Genomic DNA, 10,093 nt, shown 5'->3' on the forward strand with positions numbered 1-10,093 from the left:
TGCTGGGGCAGCTGTGGACAGGAAAATTCTGTCTTCTAAAACAGATCATCTTCGTAAATTTGTTTTTTCGTTTTTTTAAAATTTGATGATTCACTTAATTTCCAATTTATTAAGTAAGGGCAAAAATGCCAAATCATAGCCTACCAGTTTTGGTTCATACAATTATTTATTTTTTCAGTCATTCATTCAATGTGGTCAACCATATGTCTCAGCTGGTAAATTTCAACCCCATTTTTCATCTTTAAAAAGTTAAGGAGTAGCTTGTATGACCATAAATAGATACAAAGAATAGTTTGTGTTACATTTTATTTTTGAGTTCATATATTACTATTATCCATTGGTAGATGTCATCCCATTTCTCCATTTTGAAAATCAACAAATAATTTGTGATGCCATTATCAGAAAAACTGTCAATTTTTACTTTCATATACTAATAAAATATTGTCACTATTACCCCCTTTCCAGTCCTTTCATATAACCGCAGGAATGTAAAATCCAACTTGAATTGCCATATTTTAAAAAATAAATATAGATTACTGATTTTGTAACTCTGGAACCTATTGAAGGCTTGCATCTTCCAGGAAAAGGCTCAGACAATAAATTGTGGTTAAATTTTGGTCAATTGTAGCTCTTTACAAAGTAGCAGCTACCCAGATCAATTCACAATAGCTAAGCTATGAAACCAACCTAGGTGCCCTTCATCAGATGAATGGATAAAGAAAATGTGGTACATATACATGATAGAATATTACTCAGCCATAAAGAAGAATGAAATTATGGCATTTGCTGGTAAATGGATGAAACTAGAGACTATCATGCTAAGTAAAATGAGCCAATCCCCAAAAAACCAAAGGCCGAATGTTCTGCGGATGCTAACTCACAATACGTGGGGAAAGAATAGAAGTTCACTGGATTAGACAAAGGGGAATGAAGGGAAGCGGGGGTGGGGGGGAGATGGGAATAGGAAAGACAGTAGAAGGAATTGGACATGACTTTTCTATGTTCATATGGAATACACGACCACTGTCACTCCACATCATGTACAGTCACAAAAATGAAAAGTTATACTCCACGTATGTGTGATATGCCAAAATACATTCTACTGTCATGTATAAATAGAAAAGTAGCACCTACCCCTCCACCACTCCTTAGCTTCACAGCAGGCAACTGTGCATGTGGTTCAGGAGCAGCTTGCACACAGCTTGTGGGAGCCACAGTAGGCAAATGCCCCTGTCCTCCAAAGTTTGGGGATCTGTGTTCTGCTTTGATTGCTGTTTCTGATCACCTGGGTCTAGACAGAGAGCACAGCCACTGGTGTTTCACCTCCCAGTTTTATTGCAAGTCCCTCTCCCTCTGGCTGACATGACCTCCAAAGGAATTGAAAGAGCTGTTTTGTTTTTGTTTTTGTTTTTCTCCTCATCATTTTCCCTCTTCTTTCCCTTTGGGAAGACAACAGTGAAGACAAAGACACTCAAAAGCCACAGGATATACGGAGGAAGTCAGACAGCTACTGCAGATATACAGGGGGCTGCACAGACTCAGAAAAGACTCTTGAGGACACTTTATGTTGACACCTCAGACAGCCTACAACAGTTGATCAAACACACAAAACCCCCCAAACAGCAAATCCTGAGGAAGGAAGAGGATCTGATTTCCAGAGCCGTGAAAGGAGCAGTGATTTGGGATGTTATTGGACTTAAGCTGGTATAAATTCAAATTAGAATGTTACAGCTTTACAGGCTGAATGTAATCACCGTGATAACCACACACACGGTTACCCCTTTCCAGCTAAAGGACATACACAAAAGGAAATGAGAAATAAATTCAAATGAGAAATAAATCCAAACACTGTACTACAAAAATCAACTAAATACAAAAGCAGACAGTACTGTAGGAAGAGAGGAATCAAAAAAAAAAAAAGAGAGAGAGAGAGAGAGAGAGAGAGCTGTAAAAACAAATAGCAAAAAAAAAAAAAAGACAGAATTATGTCTCCTTTTGTCAGTAATTACTTTAAACATAAATGGATTAAACTCTCCAATCAGAAGACAGAAAATGACAGGATAGATTAAAAATAAATATGGTCCAACTATATGCTGTCTACAAGAGACTCCCTTTAGATCCAATGGACAAAAAAACTGAAAGTAAAATGATGGAAACAAGATATTCCACACAAATTGTAGGCAAAAAGGTAGCTCTACTAATACGGCTGAAGTAAATGAAAACAGGTTAGAGGACACAAAAAAGACATAATGAATTAATATTGGATAGAAGAACCAGACTAAAATTAGGAAACAGAACTTAAACAACACAATAAACCAACCATATCTAACATACATATACAGAGTGCTCTATCCAAAACAATTAAATACACATTCTTCCCTTTGAATGCACATGGGACATTTTCCATTACAGACAACATTAGGCCATAAATGAAATCCCAATGGCCTTAGAATTATAGATATAATACATAGTATCCTCTCAAACCATGACAAGGTAAAGTTAGAAATCAATAGCAGAAGGAAAACTAACAAATTTGTGGAAATTAAATGCCCTTACTCACAGGATCAAAGAGGAAATAACAAGGAAAATTAGAGACTACTTTAAGATGAAGGGAAATGAAGATATAACATACCAAAATTTATGGGATACAGTGAAGGCAGAGTTAAGGGGGAAATGTATAGCCATACGTATTTTCATTGGAAAAAAAAATCCAAAACTCCTATCAACAACATAACTTTATTACTTAAAAAGCTAGAAAAAGCAGAGCAAACTAAACCCAAAGCTATCAGAAGAAAAGAAATAATAGTGATTGGAGCCAAGATAAATAAAATAGAGAAGAGAAAATAATAAAAACCAAAGTTGGTTCTTTGGAAAGATCAACAAAATTGATAAAACTTTAGTTAGGTGGACTAAGAAAATAAGAAGTCTTCTCTCTAGAAGACTTAATTATTTCTTGGGAGGCTGAGGCAGGAGGATTGTGAGTCAAAGCCAGCCTCAGCAAAAGTGAGGTGCTAAGCAACTCAGAGAGACCCTGTCTCTAAATAAAATACAAAATGGGCTGAGGATGATGTGGCTCAGTGGTCAAATGTACCTGAGTTCAAACTTGGGTACCTTCCCCCCAAAATCAGAAATGATGCTGCATACAGTGATGCCAATTCTACAGGAATAAAAAGAATTACAAAAAAAAAATACTATAAACAATTGTGTGCCAACAATTTGGATAACCTAGACAAAATGTAAAAATTCCTAGAGACAACAAACTTACCAATACTAAACCATGAACAAATAAAAATCTGAATAAATCCTTATTAAGGATATTGAATCTGTAATTTTAACATCTCAAAAGAAAAATCCTGTACCTGATGTCTTCACTAAAGAATTCTGTCAAACTTTTTAAAAAGAACTAATACCTTCTCAAGCTTTCCCAAAATATTGAAGGGGAGGGAACACTTTTTAACTTGTTCTATAAGGCCAGAATTATTAATGCCAAGATGAAAGATAGTACAAAAAAAGAAAAACTATTAACCAACATCCTTTATGAACACTGATGCACAAATTCTCAATGAAATATGAGCAAACTGAGTTCAGCAGCATATTGAAAGGATGATACCACATGACCAAGTGGAGTTTATTCCTGGAACACAAGGAATGGTTTCAGATATTTAGATTAATTAATGTAGTATGCCACATTAACAAAATGAAGGGAGGATTTACATGATCATCTTTATTGATGCATAAAAAGCATTTGACCAAATTTAGCACCCTTTCATAATAAAAAAAATCAATAAAATGGAATAAAAAAAACTAACTAAAATAATAAGAAGCCATATATGAAAAATCTACGGTGAATATCAAATTCAATGGTAGAAGATTGAGAGGTATTTCCTCTAAGATCAGGAAGAAGGCAAATATGTTTGTTTTCACAAATTATATTCGACATAGTACTGGAAATCCTAGCCAGAAGCAGGAAAGAAAAGTCATTCAAATTAGAAAGAAAAAAGTAAAATCATCTCTGTTTATAGATGATATGATCTTATGTATAGAAAACCCTAAAAATTCCACTAAAACCCCTGTTAGAACTAATAAATGAATTTAGCAATGTAGCAAATTACAAGTCAACATGCAAAAATCATTTGCATTTCTATACAATAACAAACAATTAAAAATAAAATTAAGAAAACAATTCTATTTTTAATATCATCAGAAAGAATAAAATACTTAGAAATGAACTGAAAGATGAAAGACTTGTACAATGAAATCTAAAAATCATTGCTGAAAAAATTTTGAAGACACAAATAAATGGAAACATCCCATGTTCATGGATTGAAAGACTTAATTTGGTTAAGATGTGACTACCACCCAAAGCAATCTACAGATTTAATGTAATTCCTATCAAAATAACAAAATTTTTTTTTTTGCAGAAATAAAAGTCCATCCTAGAATTCATATGAAATCTCATGGGATCCAGAATAGCCCAAACAATCCTGAAAAAGAAGAACTAAGGAGGATTCACATTTTTTAAAATTTCAAATCTTAGTAAAAAAAAAAAAGCTATAGTAATTAAGACAATGTGGTAGTGGCATAAGACAGACAGACACATAGATGGAACCAGAGAGTCCAAGGATAAACACTCCCATATGTGGTAAAAAAAAAAATTTCAACAAGGATGCCAAAATCATTCAATACAAAAAACACGGTATTTCCAACAAATGGTGCTCAGACATCTGGTTATTTATATTAAAACAAAGATGTAACTTTACCTAATACTATTTATGAAAATTAACTCAAAATGGGTATATGACCTTAATATTAGACCTAAACCTATAAAACTATTGGAAGAAAATATATGGCAAAGGCTTTATGATATCATAATTTACAATGACTTCTTAGATGTAATACCAAAGGCAAAAACAATTTTTAAAAAATTGATAAAAATTTTAATTTTTTTTCAAATATATTTTTTACTTGTAGATGGACACAATACCTTTATTTTATCTATTTTTATGTGGTACTAAGGATCGAACCCAGTGCCTCACACATGCTAGGCAAGTGCTCTACCACTGAGCCACAATCCCAGCCCATAATCTAAAATTTTTGGAAGACACTATCAGAATAAAATGGCAACACACAGAATGGAAGAAAATATTTGCAAATCATGTATCTGAAATGGGATTAATATCAAGAATATATAAAGAATTTCTAAATCTCAACAACAAAAATTTGAAAATGGGCAAAATACTCAAATGGACATTTCTCCAAGAAAAATTTAAAAACAATATTTCCCTGGTGCAGAAGATGGTGTGGGAGCAGATATAAAATTTTTAGAAAAATTTTATCACATGAAATTTGAATAAAATTTCCTTCAAATGTATATGTCCTACAAGTTAGCAATTCCTTGTCAAGGAATTTATCTTAAGAAATGATCTAAACTCTGAGTTTAGATCATGTTTAGCCCGATATAGTCCTATTTTAAAATGATTAAAAATAAATCCTTTTAAAAATATGAATGTTAATAGTAGATGGATTACTTGATTTTTACTTCCACATAGTAGAATACTATATAACCATCTTAAATGATATTGCAGAACTTCATTTACGTACTTAGGAAACTAATCATGCTATAATGTTATGTTTTCAAATATAGTAGAATGATACATACCATCTTGATACCCTGTAGCACTTCAGGAGCCATAAACCACTGGGTATATACACTCTGTGAAAATATTTTGTTAGGAAAAGTATCTGATGTGCATAGACAGGGATCATCCCTGGAAAACTGAATTATAGCTGATTTTAATTTCCTGGAATACTTATGAACTTACTGGGGGGAAAATAGATTAAAAAACAATACATTAAAAAACATTTAAGCCTTCATATAAATGATGCTGGCACATTGAAAGTGATTTGATTGGATTTAATAAAGAAATGATTTCTTTTTACCCGATAAGATTAAAAAAAAATCTATGACTCCTAAAAATGAAGTCTAACTCAAATTTCCATTTTTTAAACCAGACTAGTATGAATCCTGAAAATGTCATCAATATATCTCTTGGGGGCAGGGAGTACTGGGGTTTTAGCTCAGTGGTAGAGCACTTGCCTAGCACATGTGAGGCACTGGGTTCGATCCTCAGTACCACATAAAAATAAATAAATAAAGCAAAGGTATTGTGTCCATCTACAACTAAAAACACTATAAAAAGAAAGCAACTGAATGGACGCTTGTGTGGAATGTGGGTATCTGTGGAATGTGGGTATCCACACTTTAATATATATATCTTGGTTTTGGTCCATGGTTGTATATTCATTTCTACATCTGCATATTTACACTATGCGTACAACACACACACACACACACACACACACAAAGCATATTTCAAAATAATGATTTATAAAGAATTTGTGAAGTACTTTTACTCCTAAAGGTGTGCTGAATAATGGTTCTTAGATTTAAGCCACAGGTCAGTTACTATTAGTCAAGAAGAGGGGTATGAATCTCCGGCAAGAAAAGTCTATACACTTCTCCAACATCATTGTCACATACACTACAGCCATTGTCCACTTTGTCCTCACTAAGAGAATCCCACTTCTGTTCAGGTATTGGACAACCTTTGCTTCAGGAGGGTTGGGTCCCCCCAGACTAAACAAGTAAAAACTGATATAAGCCAATCATGGTAATTTTATGCATGTTGCCAGTTCTTGTTTCAAGAATGAACTATTGAAATTCTTGTCAGAGTCCCATGAGTGAAGTCCACCAAGGGAGCAGGCAAAGATTTTCTTGCTTTTAAAGATGGACCCAAGGAAGTACCAAGTCTCCTTCCCCTATGCCAGACTTTCGGTGCTGTTGCATATTGTGGTAACACACGCGCTGTGACCTCAAGTCAAGTGTAGCTTTTACAGTGAAGATGAAAGAACAGAAAGACAGAGGAAGTTAGGTCCTGGATGATGTTACTGAATGATTAAATTATCAAGCTCTAGAACCTTCCTACCTCTGGACTTTTACCAGTTGAGAGAATGCTTTTTCCTTAATGTTTAAGTCACATTAGTTTAAATCGTCTATCATATGCAGCAAGTGCTCTGCCACTGAGCCACCCAGCAGCCCTACTTTTATCAATTTTAATGAAGAAAATTCTAATGGATTTTATTCCAACCCAAGACACTGGAATAATTTCATAGGTTGAAAAATCCATCAATCAAACAATGAAAACAAATTCATATAAGGAACAACATGATAATAAATAAATAATTTGCACAAAAAAATGTAAGGTAATGAAGGTTTATTGTACTCATCAAAGGTGATAACTGGTGGTCACTGGAAAAAGAGTTAAAAGTATTGCATCTAAAAGTGTCCAAAGAAAGGGATTCTGAAACAGAGTAGTATGCCAGAAGTTGGCCAAGGAGTGACCCTGAGATCAGCACATTGTGGAAGGGAAGGAAAGGAAACAAACTGGGCACAGTGGTCTCAGTGAAGTTCTCAGCCAATGCCATGACTGGCTCTGGAATTGGGAAGGCCCCTCCAACTTGTCTGCAGTGGAGTGAAGAGGCTAGAATTTGACAGCTTCATCTGGATCAACCATGGGATAAAAGGCTGCCACCAGGAATATAGCAATACCTGTCCAGGTGGTTCTTTTTAACTTAGGGCAATTTGCAGAGAGGCCCACACACTGAAAGCTATCAGTGGATTGCACCTGAATACCAAGCAATACTCCTTCAGTACCTGAGGGAAGCCTCTACTGTTTGATAGCCTCTGCTATGGCGGGGCCATTTTTTTTGGTGGGGGGGTGCCATCTCATTGAAAAAGTCATTGCCTATGCCTGTATACCGAAGGGTTGACCCTATGTTTTCTTCTAGGAGTTGCATGGTTTATCATCTGATTCCTAGGTCTTTGATTCATTTTGAGTTGATTTTTGTGCAGGGTGAGAGACAAGGGTCTAGTCTCATTCTTTTATGTATGGAGATACGGCAGGGCCTTTTATGGAAAGTGGTTAAGAGTCAGGTAGTTGACTACCACGTACACATTCAATGTCAAATCATACATCCTGGTCTTGAAGCTTTTTTCTTTAAAGCCTTAACCAATCCCCCAGGGGGAAAGGGAAAGGTGAACTTTGGAACACATCATAGAAAGTGCTATGTCTGCCTCTTTTTTAATCATCTTATATACTTGAAGTAAAATTAAAGGGTTAATCCAAACATGGCATGAAATTCGAGTTCATTCTATATTATGTTCTTTGACTAGTCGGTGTTGTGATGATTAAATTAATGAGGATGGCTTTATCTGAAATAATAATGTGAAAAAAATCATTCCTCATAACATATTTACCTTGGGGACTTGAAAGTTTAAAAAGTTGTTGTTTAAAAAAAGGAATTGTTTTTAAGTCCTTTGGGTATAGACCAAGGAGTGGGATAGCTGGGTCAAATGGTGGTTCCATTCCCAGTTTTCCAAGGATTCTCCATACTGAAACGACTTACAAACAGCATACTACGGGGACATGGCTACATCAATATGTATAGCAGCCCAATTCACAATAGCTAAACTGTGGGACCAACCTAGATGCCCTTCAGCAGATGAATGGATAAAGAAAATGTGATATATATATGTATGATATATCATACATTTCTATACTATATATGTGTGTGTATACACACACACATATACAATGGAATATTATTCAGCATTAAAATAGAATAAAATCATGTCATTTGCAGGTAAATGAATGGAGTTGGAGAATATAATGCTAAGTGAAGTTAGCCAATCCCCAAAAACCAAATGCCGAATGTTTTCTCTGATTTAAGGATGCTGATTCATAATGGGGGTGGGGGAGGCATGGAAGGATTAGATGGGGGGAATGGAGGGGGCACAGGGGTAGAAAAAATAATGGAATGAGATGGACATCATTACCCTAAGTACATGTATGAAGACATGAATGATTGTGACTCTACTTTGTGTATAAGCAGAGATATGAAAAATTGTGCTCTATATGTGTAATATGAATTATAATGCTGTCATATATAACAAATTAAAATTTTAAAAAGGAATTGTTTGATAAATAGGATAAGTTTTCAAGTGTTGTTGTGGTGAAGATAAGTGAATAATTGTAATTTGCAGTAAGTTTGTATATAATATATCCTAACCACATATCACAAAGTGCACCTTCCAATTTTAAGATAATCAAATTTTCTTAAATTTTTTTGGCTGTTTATAAATCATCATCCACTTCCAGGTGGATAGTATTGAAGCTTCAGTGTAAAGTGCTACCTTGGAAGTAGCCATTTGAGTTGGCCATTTGGAAACTTGTCCTTCTGTGGGTTTCTTAAGCAGAAAGATACCTTCAAATACAGCATCATTAGGTTCAGCCTATGACAAAATCAATATCTTTAGCTTATGTTATCTTGATATTGAATACTGTAATCACCCAACTATCCCAAAAGAAGAACATAGAAAGCCAAAAAATGATGATTTGGGGGGGAAAAGTCACTTGCTCAACTACAATGTCTCTGTTCTGGTATCACAGGCTCAAGCTCTGAATGACCCACTATCCACAGTGCTTTGCAAATCCAGAGCCTGCTAGTGACCTACCTCCTACGACATAGATCAAATGGTTAACTACCCTTGGAAAAGGGCTGGCTGAGACAAGAACATGAAGACCAGCGTCTAGACACCAAGATTATAGAGAGAATGTTGGAGAGAATTTGCATGACAGCCCTTAGCCCTATAACCGGAAGATCCTATCTCCTTTTCACAGGACAGTCAAGCTCATCAGGGAGGCAACCTCCAGCAGCTAATTGGTATTGCAGTGCTTTTGAGCTGTGACCTAAAAAAAGGGGGAAGATGTAAAAGCCAAATAAAGTGACATAAAGAAATTCCCATCCTGGTCCTACGGTTGTCTGGCGAGCCATTTCTATACAGTATGCACATAAACAGCTCTTCTTGGGCGGTGGTTTAATGTCTCTATACCTTCAATTGCAATTACACTGAATGGAGCCGCAACAAATCTTCGTAATGCCAATCTCATCTTTCCACCTCATTGACAGCTCAGGAAATGCATCTGAAATTCATAGTAGCCTCATAGCCTATGGCAAGAGAAATCCATGCTGC

General features: G+C 35.3%; 1 long non-coding RNA gene across 1 annotated transcript; it reads right to left on the minus strand.

Moving 5' to 3' along the window:
* Window positions 1-4,244: 4,244 nt before the first annotated feature.
* On the minus strand, window positions 4,245-8,587 carry LOC125616243. The gene is made up of 3 exons (XR_007346849.1): window positions 8,460-8,587; window positions 6,180-6,190; window positions 4,245-4,259 (listed from the first exon to the last, which is right to left on the minus strand). It is a non-coding gene; the product is annotated as an uncharacterized LOC125616243 (long non-coding RNA).
* Between the last annotated feature and the right edge of the window lie 1,506 nt (window positions 8,588-10,093).

The sequence above is a fragment of the Marmota marmota genome, unplaced genomic scaffold (genome assembly GCF_001458135.2).
Source record: "Marmota marmota marmota unplaced genomic scaffold, marMar, whole genome shotgun sequence".
NCBI classification, from domain to species: domain Eukaryota; kingdom Metazoa; phylum Chordata; class Mammalia; order Rodentia; family Sciuridae; genus Marmota; species Marmota marmota.